Raw genomic sequence first — 12604 nt, forward strand, 5'->3', positions numbered from 1 at the left:
GAAAGCCATAACTGTGATCTCCAGAAAAATTAAGGAATGAGATTTCCATGAGTAATTCAGTAGCTGATAGTTGACCTTTTATTCATAATAAAAAATATAAAAAGAGCCCACTAAATTTCCTTGTTCCTCTCTCTCCCTCATTAAAAAAAAAAAAAAAACCTTTGGATTTATTTTTCCTATTTTTATTTTCAATATTATGTGGCAATCTGGAAGAAGATTTCTCCCCAGCTCTATTCCAAGGCAGGTAAGCTTAGAAAAGATTTATCTCACTCTCAGTTACTACTGGGCAGTAAGTAGAATGATTTATTCACAAACATGATTGCTGAATCCAGCAAAGTGATCCATCTTTGTTGGAAGCTGAGCCCCTTTGCTTTTCCATGCACTTTGGAGAAGGTGCCTTTATTTCTTTACAATAAATTTTCACGTAAAAACTGCTTATGTGGGAATGTTTTAGCATTTAGAAGTGTTTGTATGCCAACACTTACAGAGAAACACTTATGTATACAAGAAGCTCTTTCCTTCTTTTTTTTTTTTTCACTCTTTCCCTACTCTTTTCTCATTTAGAAGAATGAAACAAAAGTTGAAACTATAAGGCAGCAATAAAACTGATTGTTCTTTTCATATTTTCTAGTCTAGAATTTTGAGCTAATATACTTGTTTAATGTGATCCAGAGCACAGAATTTTAGAGTCATTCTTTTCCATGGCATTTGAATAATTTACTGGCTTAAATACATTTTTTGTCTGAATGTGTTAGAAAATACAAACTGCAGTACAGTTGTCAAGTAATAGAAGGGCATTGCTGAATGGTAAAATCATGAGCCCAGTTGTTATTTGAATAATTAGGAAAATTGACACTTGAATAACTAGGAAAATTAAAACATTTATAAAAAGCAGCCTGCTACCTGCAAAATGACAGATAAGTGTAACAAAAATTAATAAAGTCACCATGTTGAATGATGATGTCCAGAAGCAGTAGTTAAAGAATTTGTATGTCACATTAAGACAGAGAGCTGTTTCAGTTCTATTCATTACAAGTTTGAAAAATAAAAAAAAAAACAATGCAAAAAAAAAAAAAAGCCAAAAAATTAGCAGCAAACAGAAGCTAATTTTTGTAGTGCTGGGACACAAAACAAGCCAACAATGGCAGTTGTTTACTGCAAATAGGTCTGCAGAAATGTCAATTGGTGGTAACAGAGTCCCAGGGTGATTATCAGAACAGACTTTCAGCTCCCCTTTTGGACAGAATTTTTCTGTGTGGATATATTAGGTCACAGTCATAAGAGGGTTTGGAAAGCTGGAAATCCATGGGCTCCACCTAATTAGTACACAAATTTGTTTCCTTAAAGAGCAATTTGACAACTTTTGAGTACTTTTTATAAAAGGTAGGGTAATGCTGGTCATAGTCAGATATGTGAGCCAACCTCTACAAGACTGTTAAACTAAGCAACACTTTTTGAATCCCAAAATAAAAGCATATTTTCAGCATTAGGATATATCAGAGAAAAACCTTTTTTTGGTGTAACTGAGCCCTGGGGCTGAACTGAGCCCTCATGCCAGTAGGAATTGCACCTTCATGTTTCAAAAATAAAGTGTTTGTTATTAAGTCTTTCTAGAAGCAGACACTGCACTGGAATCATTACTGAGAAACCTGGCGTTGTGATGGAAGTACTGATGCCCATTTTACCATGGGATGTTTCCTATTAGCATGCAATTTAATTAAGTTTACATATAAGAAATGCCTTCTAAATTGAGATAATTCCCCACCCACAGAATTAACAAAATTTTTTACCTCAAAGGTGAACTGAAATGAGAAAAACACATTGAAGCTGCTCACCTGATCAGTTATTTCCTTGGTGAACACTAACAGGACCCCAATAACATTAAAATAAATGTGAAGAAATTTACACATCCACAAGTTCCTTATTTATTTTTTTCTTGAAAATGCAAAGGCTACTGTGCAGTGCTTCCCATGCTGCTTTATATCTGTTGTGACAAGGTAAGGCTCTGGCTTTTATTTTTCAGTTCAGCAGTTACAGTTACTATTTCACTCTGGTGACTTGCATTCCATTTGGAAAAACTATTTTCTGTAGATATGTGTAGCTGTGTTTGCACAGAGGGAAATACATTTAAATGAGGAAGTATTTGAACTGGGTAGAGCAATTAAAATGGAAGAAAAATTAAACTGTGTGTGACACTGCTATGGAAGGGCTGGGGTGGCAAAAGGGAATATATAAACCACAATTGGAAAGAAAAAAAAGGAAGCAAACTATTATTGATGGTGTCTGCTTTTTACAAAGATGAACAGACACATGTGGGCACATATTGTAACTTATTTGACATGTTGTAACCAGCAAATAAAATTAAAAAATGTCTTTGTCTGCAAAGAGAAGTCTAAAAAGGAAATAGACTTCTTGAGAGTTTGTACTTTTGGCACTTGGTACTTGATTTCTACCCTGAACATCCATAAAAACCCCAAAACAAACAAGTTTTTTCACTTTAAGGACCTCTTAATTGTGTCAAAGTTGTTGTCAGGAAGTTCAGCAACAAATATCTATGACCTGAAACCCAGGAAAATCTCAGAGTTCAACAGAAAGTGTCATCCCCTTCAAATTACTGAATTCCTGCGCATCCTGTATCCCCTGCATGTACCATCAGTCCATCTGACACCAACCTGGAAGATATTCTCAGTTAACCTCTATAACCTTGACAGTAAGAGTGAAATCTCTGACCCAACATGTGCACCCAGACTGGGGGTTAATAGGTGTCCAAGTCATAGTACCTACCTCTAATGGTTTTAACTAAAAAAAAAAAAAAAAAAAATCTCCTAAGTGGGGAAAAAGTTAAGACTGCTCAAGAACATTTTTTGTTCCTTTTTGGGGTGAAAGATTGAAACCTGAGAAGGAAGGAAGAGAGGAGGGAGGGAGGGAGGGAGGGAAGGAAGTGGCGGAAGGAAGTGGCGGAAGGAAGTGGCGGAAGGAAGGAAGGAAGTGGCGGAAGGAAGGAAGGAAGTGGCGGAAGGAAGGAAGGAAGGAAGGAAGGAAGGAAGGAAGGAAGGAAGGAAGGAAGGAAGGAAGGAAGGAAGGAAGGAAGGAAGGAAGGAAGTGGCGGAAGGAAGTGGCGGAAGTGGCGGAAGTGGCGGAAGTGGCGGAAGTGGCGGAAGTGGCGGAAGGAAGGAAGGAAGGAAGGAAGGAAGGAAGGAAGGAAGGAAGGAAGGATGGATTTCTGTCCCAAATACCTCAAGTACACACCCTGAAAAATTCACACTGAGTAAGGATAGACATTTGAAAAAGAAATATTTGTTAAAAGAGCATTTCTCCTTTTGTAACAATGGATAGTAGAATCTTAAATACCCATATTCTCTACATTTTCACCAGTTGCTGTGGTAGGGCAAATACTATGTTACTAGCTTTTTTTTCTTCCTGAGCACCAGTGTTCTTTAACATTAGGAACATAACCATGTGTAAGTTTTAAAGGAGGAGGAATACAGGCCATAGTCACTGGGGAAACTCATCTCCCATGTCAAGCTGGTCTTAATGCCAATTCAGGGATCAGGGACACAAACAGTGGAGATTAGCTATAGTAAAATATGATCTCTCCAGAGGAACCCCTCTATTGGAATATGTATCCTGCAACACACCACAACACCCCTCCTTGCTTCAGAAGACAAAATTCCAATCTATAGCCAGAGCCCGTCTAGGTGATTAAGATAAATGATGTATCAGTCTTCAAATATTTTGTGAAAAGTTAGATTTCATATTAAGGCTTGCACCATGGTTAAACATAGAGATTTTATTGAACCAAGAATTCCAACAATACAGGTATAATATTGAAGCTGACATATACATTAGCTTTGTGTTATTGATGCTGCGGCTCCTATTTCTTTCCACCTTGAATGTAATGTGAATATCAAATATAAATTCAGCTGGCATCAAGTTTTTCAAATTGAGGACAAGGTTAAAATCTAAATCTTAATTTATTTTTCTAGGTTTTCTATCTTTGTGAATAAGGCAGGCTGCTCTTCAGAAAAACATTACATAGGAAGGTGGCTGTACTAACAATCTTTTTAGGGGCAAGAAAAGCAACCTCATTTTACGCACGCTTCCCTAAACATGGAAGAAAGCTCCTGTGATTCATAATAATCAAAATGTGATTAAAATACACCATGTTCCCCTTAAATTCTATTTCTGCTTCAAATGGAGGCAGTAATAGAGTTAAAACCAATTTTTGTTCAAAGTTTTGCGGACTTGGACAAGATGGAGAAATTCAGCATGTGGTGCATATAGATGGAAACAGAATTTATACCATCCTAATACACAGAAATGCAGAATATAAATTTTATCCTATATATACATATATATGTGTGCATGCATAAAAATTAGACATACAGCTAAATGAACTCCTGTACAGGTTTTCCCCTTTTCAGGTCTGCTCCCTGTAGTGACAAACAATAAAAAAAATCAAAACTAGATAAGAAACAAAATAAAATAAAATAAAGTAAAATGTAATATATATTATTAAAAAATGGATATATTAAAGTAAAATTTTCCTTATGTATGCCTGACATTGTAAGATCTTAAATTTGCTAGGTATATTATTGATACTGAAAAAATTTTTCTCCCTGGTGTCCTTGGTAATAAATTATAATAGTAACTTCACAAGGTTTCACATAATGCTTTTTTATGGTTCTAAGTCTGTATGGTGTCACTTATGGGTTATTAGCAAAGGCCCAGAAGTAAAAACAGCCTGTTAATTTAACCTCCAGAAGTGCAAGGAACTCCATTTTTATTAATCAAAATGCATTTACAATGTCAGAAGCACCTTCACAAATACTGAGGGCATGTTTATTTAAAAATAATCTTCTCCCTTTAAAAGTCTAATGGCCACAGATATGTTTGATTCCCACTCTACCTAAAACATCAAGGTGTGCATGTTGCATTCCAGTGAGAAGCCCCTTAGCTCCCTGGTGCAAGCAGGCTTCACAATTTCAGAGTTGTTCATCTCCAAACCCTACCAGTTTAATTGGGAGTAGAGTCCTAGGGTAATGGACACCTAGAGTTCTTTCTGGATAAAATAAAGATTCATTAAAACTACACTGAATGTTGGAAATTAATATTAAACTCTTCAACAGAGCAAAAAAATCTGCCTGCAATTACATTTTTTCTAACATGATTGCTTCCCCTTTGGTTTTTATTGTTGTTTAAAAACAAAAAAAAAAACAGATTAAACTTTATCCATGTAATTTACTTGTTGTTTCACAGGTTATATTTTCCAAATGCAACCACTCTTCACATTCAGTTAGGTTTTACAAAACTCACCCTACCATTGACATGATATCTTGGAACAAGCATGTGTTTCAAACATACACCTGCAAATATTTCTTATTTGTCCTACATGTCTCTCCCTTGGAATATGGGGTTCATTCATAAACTGGAGTTTTCTATTCTGTAGGAGTGAGATGTTTTAGCTTTTTTTTAGGGCTAAAAAAATTAAAATTCCCTTCTCATTGCCATCAGTAATCTGATGTGCTTGGAAATACCCTGTCACACTCTTCCATGCACATTCCTGGTCTTCTGTTGACAGTCATATTCCCTTCCATTTAAAGAGTTTCACTCATGCCCACTCCCACTGAATCAAGCTTTGTGCTTGGCTGATCACACTGAATGGAAACCATTCTTTGCCTCTTGGACTTTTTTTTATAATCATTGGTGTTTCTTTATTCATATTCTCTGCTTCACACATCCATTACCCATTACCTCAAGGTATTTCCAGCCTTAAAAATTTCAGACCTGATTTAGGAAAAAAACAGAAAAAAAATCCATGAAATTTATCTCTTTAAGGAAAAAAAAATCACTTTCTGGATTTTCTTCTTTCTTGAGGAAAAAAAATGGAATGTTTTAGAAAACTGGGAAATGCATGGAAAAATATCGCAGCGCTGAAAAAATACATTTTAAACAAAATGCTGAATATACATTTCACTGTTCAAGAATGCACACACATACACCTCTGCCCTCACTCTTCCCCACTGGGAGGATGCAGGGTTATTTGCGAACATGTGGAACTTTCTGTAAATCTTTAGAGAGCTTTATTCCAATATAACTTACTCTAGAATTTAGGATAGACAAGATTTTCTATTGAGATTGGTATATTTCAGGTCTCAGCTGACACAAAAGGGATGAGGGCATTGAATTTTGTGTCATAAAATTGAGTCCAATGGTATAGATGACCTGGTTCATAGAATCCTCTGTATTCTCTTAGTATGCTCAATCTCATAATCTCCTAGCAAATATTCATTAAGATTGATTAGCATACTCTCATCTCACTCCTCCAAGTAGGAAATTTTGATCCCTACTTCACACAAGTTTCTCTAAATATTTTTCAAATAATTGCAGTCTCAACTCCAAAACCCTCTTTCTCCAGCTCTACTGTTTTTTGATGCTTTATTGTTCTGCCTTCTACCCTTACTTTTCTGCAATGCAATAGTTTATCTATGACTCCTCTCTTATTACTCTGATAGTTAGGAATATACTATGCTGTTGAAAAGGAAGAAATCTATAAATATTTATTTAATTTCTTCATTTATCAAATGGTAAATACTGTATCAGTACTGTTTAGACTCTATTTATTTATAAATTGATTAGGCATTTCACAACCAGGTCATTCACTGTGAACATTTTAGTAAAAAACATATTTGAGAGCTGAAGGTTATGTTTCATTAGCATTCAACACAATAATTCACAGAATATCTGGTTATGGAATCTAAATGAGGTTCCTGCTTATAAATAGGTACAAACAGGCTGCAATTATTAGACAGATATAAATATAAACATGTGTATTTATGACATTACTGAAAGAGTTAATATAGATTATATATATTATATATATAAATATATATATATACATATACATGCAAAACATTTTTTGTACCTTTATATATATTCAATATATTTTCAATATAATTTTACATATGGTATATGAATGCTTACAGCAATAAATTAATTACATATATAACTAAACTCTATGTATATACAAATTATATAGGCCACATAGACACTTTATATATATACATATGTATGCATATATATATATATATATATATACACCCACAAAATGTATCTACCTGAATGTATTCATGTATTCATACATTCTAAAATGAGTATCACTTTTCCATCATTGCTAGTTAGGATTTATAGTGATAATGTTGACAGACCTTTAACAAATAAAACATGACAAGCACTGAAGTTTTGGGCAATTATGCTACACCTCAGGTGGTGTTAGCTGGCACTAAGCCAGCGACTATAATCACACAACAACTCAAACAATCTCCCTGTGATGTTTTATTTTTGAGTTCCTTGTTGCTCTTTTGAAATGCTGAATGATAGATGAAGATAAGAAAGATAAATGGTTATTTCCAAACTTACTGGGGGTATATGATCATGGGAATGACATCAATGTCAAAGAGTCCAAAAGGCCCAAATGTCTTCTGGGCTGTAAGATTTTGATTACCTGCAGCAGTATTAACTGATGTCACTGTAGTTTATGCATTTTTCCCTGCGATCTCTGAAACAGAATAGGTTGTCTTAAAAGGAAATGATTTTGTTTGTTTACCGGCAAAAGTAAATTCAGAGGAGATTCGGAAGAGCTCTTTTATCAGATCAAAACATCTGTGAGGTTAGCAGCAATTGGGCACAATTTCTGTAAATGCCCCTGCCATTCCTGTTTGCAGATGACTGATCACTGCACTTTCTTAGGAAAACAGCTGGATTCTAAAATCCAGCCATAATCAGTATATTATGATGAAATTGTATATTAGGACTGGGCTAAGGAAGGTATCAACCAAATTAATTAGTAAGTGCCAATTTCTTTGCTTAGTAATTAATTAATACCTAATGAATTCCTCATGGTTGTTTCATTTAAAGCCAATTAAATGCTTGAACAGATCTTCCATGTTTAATAAAATACAAAAAATATTAATTTATAGCATAGGCATTTTTAATAATTACCAACCAGCTGTTCTTATCACCAATTTTTATTCAACCTATTAAAAATAATTCAGTATTTAAAATGCAAGATTTTGAAAACTTGTTGGTATTTATCTGTATTGCTTATTTTGAACAATTTTATTCAGTGTTGGTCCTTTGTCAACGCACATGAAATTCAACTTTAGCTGCTGGTAATAACTTAGTTCGGACTCGAAATTCTATTGTCCTGCAATGTAATAATTTTGTTATCTGTAAAATATTAACATTTGGTTAAATATAGGACACAAACTTCAAAGTCCTTGTTTCTGAGGGGAAATCAACTGTGCTTACCCACTTTTTCCAAGCCATTTGATGTGTGTGAAAGAATATGATTCGTATCCACTTACACTTTCAAGTGCAAAATTAATGATAAAATGATAAAATGAGAACAACGGGACTTCACTTATTTCTACTTCTTTGTTATGGTAATCAGAAAAAATCAATATAAATTCATATAATTAATAAGTCTGTCTTAGAACTAACATTTTTAGGAACTAATATTTTAGGAAGTTAATGTAAGAAAAAAATATGTGTGCAAAGCATGAAAATGCATACAAAATATTGAAAATGCATAGAAAATGATGATATTTATTAGGGCAGGTACATGATCATAAAATCAAGCACTAGAGAATGTGTGCTTACTCCTTTCAGAGTAAAAACCTCTGCTAGGACTAAAAACTAATGTGTAGGATGTTCTACCTTTTGTACTTCCTGAAGGTAAAAGATAGCTTTCTGTGAATAATCTCAAATTAATAAATAAAACAGGTCAGCTCAGGTTCCTATCTCGTTAAAACCAAATTACTTTGGCTAATGTGTTTTTTCCCCTCCTGCTACACGATCGGTGCTGTACGGTCTGCAGTCCATCCTCTGGAAGCAGGATCTCTAACAGAGAAAAAAGAGAAAAAAAGAGAAAAAAGAGAAAAAAGAGAAAAAAAGAGAAAAAGGTACAACAATTTCTCTTCTGGAAGCAGGAGCACTAGCAGGAGCCCATCAGGCCACGGGCAATCTGTTCTCAGGGAGGTTCAGAGCTGGGAACTAAGCTGAGCTGACACAGGAGCAGCTGCGGGTCCCAACAAGGGGATGGCGGGCACAAACACAGCCTTTGCGTATTTCCACTCAGATGGAGCGTTATTCCTCTTGTACCGACACGCAGCATAACAGGAGGGAGGGGTAACTGGCAGAAATCAGAGCTGAGTAACTGTGGGGAATGGATTTGTAGAGAATTTTTTTTAAAGCTTGACAGAAGGCTCACGTAGCAGCTATCTGTATGCAAACTCTGGGAAGAGAAATGCTGACTTAGAAATGCCATGGCATAGGGCTGATGTTGTTGAGAGAGAAATGGAACTAGAAATAAGCTTCAAAAGGTGGCCTTTTGAATAAATAAAATAAGACTAGATACCTTAAAGAAATAGAACTATGTAGTAGTGTCCGGTTTTCGGCTGTTTGAAGGGCCTGGAAGGGCCCGGAGTGGCCTTGGGGCAGCCCACGTATCAAAGGACGAGAAGAGGCTTCAGTTCTTTTTTCGGTCTCTATGTTTATTAATTGTTTATCTAAAAGATTTTCTTTCGGCCCGACAGAGATCTGCTCAGCAGCCAGCCATGAGCACACTGTGCTGCCCTCCGGACAGTCACCTATCTTTATACCCATAGTTACGTATACAATATTTATCATTTTTCCCCAATACCTTTTATTCTTATTGCCCGGTGCACTTTTAGTAATGACCAATCCCAAAGTGCCACCATCACCACAGAAGATGGAGGAGAAGAAGAAGAAGGACAGGACACGCCCCAATTCCTCCATCTTACTTCTCTAAACCCCCCTGTACAGAAATCCTAAACCCTGTGTTCCACCCTCTAATTAACTAATCCCTTCACCATTCACCCGGGTGAAATCCTCCTATCCTCATACAGGTGTCATCTCCTGTGTAGGATCAAAGTCCAGCCACCAGACACTTCTGGCAACATTCCAGGACTCCCGAGCCCCCCAAGGGTGGTCTCGGTGACTCGGCACCTCAGTCCTGAGGTGCTGAGATCCCACATAGTAGGACCCACAAGGGGTAATTTTTAGATTATTGACTTTAAGACCTTTACAGCATGGCGTGGCTAAAGCTGATAGACCAGGAAGCACTATATAACAAATACAAACACCATATTGACAAATAGCAATTCAAGCCAGCATTATTTGTCTTCATTTGCCCTGGCTGAACTGTGTGGTGTAAAAAAGACTGATTGAGTTAATGCACTACCTCCAGGATATTTTGGATACTGCAGATGCCAAGTTTTGTCCTGCTGTTGGTTTCTCTAGGTCTGGATCGAAAGCACTTGAGATGTTATTTCATGTTCAGACTCAAGTGTGTATTATTTCTTATCACTAAAACAGTCTCACAACCATGAGTTTGGCAGCCTTTCTAGCAAGGCACAAAATGGCTAACAGTCTCTTGTTACAAGGTCTTTTAAGACTAAACTATCCAAGTAAGAAATGCCACCTAGATTATTTTCCCTTTTAACCCCATAATTGATCCCTGGAAGCATGCAATGCTGACTTTTCTGCCCATTTAAAGAGTGCTACCCAAACCCATGAAGAAGAAGGAAGAAGAAGATAAAGAAGAACAATCTACCAAAGAAGAAGATAAAGAAGAACAATCTACCTCCACTCTAAAACCTCCATTTTGCTTCATATATTTCTATGTCCTAAAATCCCAAACTCTAAATTTTCCACCCTGTGATATTACGCACTTCTAACCAACTACACACCTATAATTCCAGTGCTATTAATCAATTTTGGAATTCTTCTCCACAGCCTCAGATCAAATGCAGTGTTCTCTTGTGGGTCTGTGCCTTTAAGCACAGAAAGTTTAAAATCCTCAGCATTCAGGATTCCAACATCCTTCATTATACAACTGAGGATTTCAAGGATGTGTCTTAGGTTACAGAAGCTATCCTTGTTAGGCTTTCAAATCTAACATTCCTAAAAACAATGTTTTTTTTCTATGAGTTAGTAAATCTATGGCTGAAGGAGATGTGTTCTTGAATTTAATTTAATTGTTGTTGAATTTAATGTGTGTTGAGTACCAAAGAAACAAAATGGCCTTGGCCTGAAAAAGAGTTCATCTTGCAAACTCAAATCCTCAAATTTCCCTCAAATGTCTTTCCTTCCAGTTTTTCAACTTTAGGTCTCATTTTCTTCAAACAATATTGTTGCACTGTAACTACAAATTCTTACAGCTCTAAAAACTCTGCATGTCTGAGTTGGGACATTGTATTGTCAGTGAAAAGATACAGGAACTTTGAAGAGAACGTTTGTCTTATCCACCTTTAAAAAGGTTATTTTTAAGTGATACTCACCCTTCTGGACTTGACCACTGTCAACTTTTCTTTGTTATGTAGTCAATTAGACCAGCCTAGACAAAAGCCTCAGTCAATGTCTCAATATTTAACTTTCAGACAATTGAGACCAGAGGAATCAGTGGGAACTGATTCCATTTCTGTTTGTAGAGGAGAAGGACAGGTCTTTTGGCAAGGCCAGTTCAAGCAGCGGGTGTGCATGGAAATCTTGGGCTCACTGTTCTTTCTGGATGGTTGCTCCTCCACCTCAGAGCTGTGACACCTGACTGGAGAGGCTTCATTGGGTGTCAGTGTAAATAACCTCTTTATTATCAAGCCCCGGTTCTGCTGGACTAATGTCAAGAGACATATATAAGTTATCGTTATATATGTTATATATATATATAACTATATATATAGTTATTTATATAAGTTATAGTTATATATACAAGTTATATATATATGTAACTTAGAGATATAACTCATATATATAAATATAACACTTATATAACTTTATAGACATTTTTATAACTTTATAACTGAGGTAAGGCGCTGTGCAAGTTGCACAGTGATCAGTCATGGTATAAAGTGTAGAAAGACAAGTGTAGGAAAAGTTGGTTTATGCAAGAAAAGAGGACAAATAAAACATTAAAAGAACACTCAGGATATTATATTAATTAGTTCATAAAGGACTGATAACTTTATAAACACCTTTATTAACCTATATAACTTTTTACACCTATATATACACATACATATATATGTATATATATACATATATATGCATATATATATACATATATATGCATATATGTATATATAAGTTTAAAACACATATATATAACTGTATATAACATATATAAAAGTTATAGTTATATATATGTTTGATATATATTTTTATATATATAGCATACATATATTTATATAAGTTATATGTTATATATATGTATAACTTATATATATAACTTATATATATAACTTATATATATAACTTATATATATATGTATAATGTCAAGAGGAATCAAAAAAGGACAAGTGTCCTGTTCTTCATTTCTTCTCTCCTTTGAAGAGGAAAGGAGGGCAGAGAGGTTATGAAGGGCAGAGGGGTTAGGAAGGCCAAACTTCTGCATGTTTCTGATCATCCCAGAGAACACCTAAAGAGCTTTTCTCTATCCATGAGCAACAACTCAAAGGAAGGTGGGTAGAAAGAAATTTTCTCTCTCTTCTAGTGTTTAAAACTCAGAGAAAAAGATAAGTCCTT

The sequence above is a fragment of the Zonotrichia albicollis genome, chromosome 5 (assembly GCF_047830755.1).
Source record: "Zonotrichia albicollis isolate bZonAlb1 chromosome 5, bZonAlb1.hap1, whole genome shotgun sequence".
Taxonomy (NCBI): Eukaryota; Metazoa; Chordata; class Aves; order Passeriformes; family Passerellidae; genus Zonotrichia; species Zonotrichia albicollis.